Here is a 938-nt window from a genome sequence, read left to right on the forward strand (position 1 = left end):
GGGGGGTACAGGGGGCTACAGAGAGGGGAACAGAGAGAGGCAGGGGGCTGCAGAGGGGGAGCAAGGGGGGCACCCTTATGGAAGCCAAAGGTAGAGGGTGCTGGTGGGATGTGCACATGTAAAGACCAAAATAAAACCAGATGTGTGCAGGGTTCCCACTGTTCTGGTGAGAATAAAATATATATTAATCTATAAATTACAAAATGTGAATTGTGTAATTTTGCCCGGGGAACAGTGCCACAATCACTTAAGCTCGGGAGTCTGAGACCAGCTTGGGCAACATAAGGAGATCTCATCTCTACAAAAAATAAAAAGACTAGCCAGGCATGCTGGTGTGTGCCTGCAGTCACAGTTACTTGGGAAGCTGAGGTGGGAAGATCGCTTGAGCCTGGGAGGCTGAGGCTGCACTCCAGCCTGGGCTGAACATGACGACAGCCTGTCTCAAAAGTCAATATATAAATAATGTGGGCCAGACCTGGTGGCTTTTGCCTGTGATCCCAGCCAGCACTTCGGGTGGCCAAGGTGGGAAGATCGCTTGAGGCCAGGAGTTTGAGACCAGTCTGGGTAACACAGGGAGACCCTGTCCCTACAAAAAATACAAAAATTAGCCAAGCGAGGTGGCACACACTTGTGGTCTTGGCTACATAGGAGACTGAGGCAGGAGGATGGCTTGAGCCCAGGAAGTTTAAGCTGCAGTGAGCCGTGATCTCACCACTCTAGCCCGGCTGACAGAGCAAGACCTTGTCAAGATGGATAAATAAACTAACAAACTAATTAAAATAAAAATGCAAATTGTGCAATTTTGGAGATTCTGCATGAGTTAAATCCTATTTGCATTTAACCCAAGCATTATACAATATGAAGATAAATGGTAAACACGCTAATAATTTAAAATTTTAATTTTTCTTGACTTAGAATTTTTTTTTTTTTTTTTTTTT

General features: G+C 45.2%; 1 protein-coding gene across 2 annotated transcripts in view; it reads right to left on the reverse strand.

The window, feature by feature from the left end:
* Positions 1 to 938, reverse strand: part of DPEP1 (dipeptidase 1 (renal)) — a 24,576-nt gene that overhangs the window by 15,980 nt on the left and 7,658 nt on the right. The gene's annotated exons all lie outside the window — the stretch shown is intronic.

The sequence above is a fragment of the Colobus angolensis genome, unplaced genomic scaffold, assembly GCF_000951035.1.
Source record: "Colobus angolensis palliatus isolate OR3802 unplaced genomic scaffold, Cang.pa_1.0 Scaffold76, whole genome shotgun sequence".
Lineage (NCBI taxonomy): Eukaryota > Metazoa > Chordata > Mammalia > Primates > Cercopithecidae > Colobus > Colobus angolensis.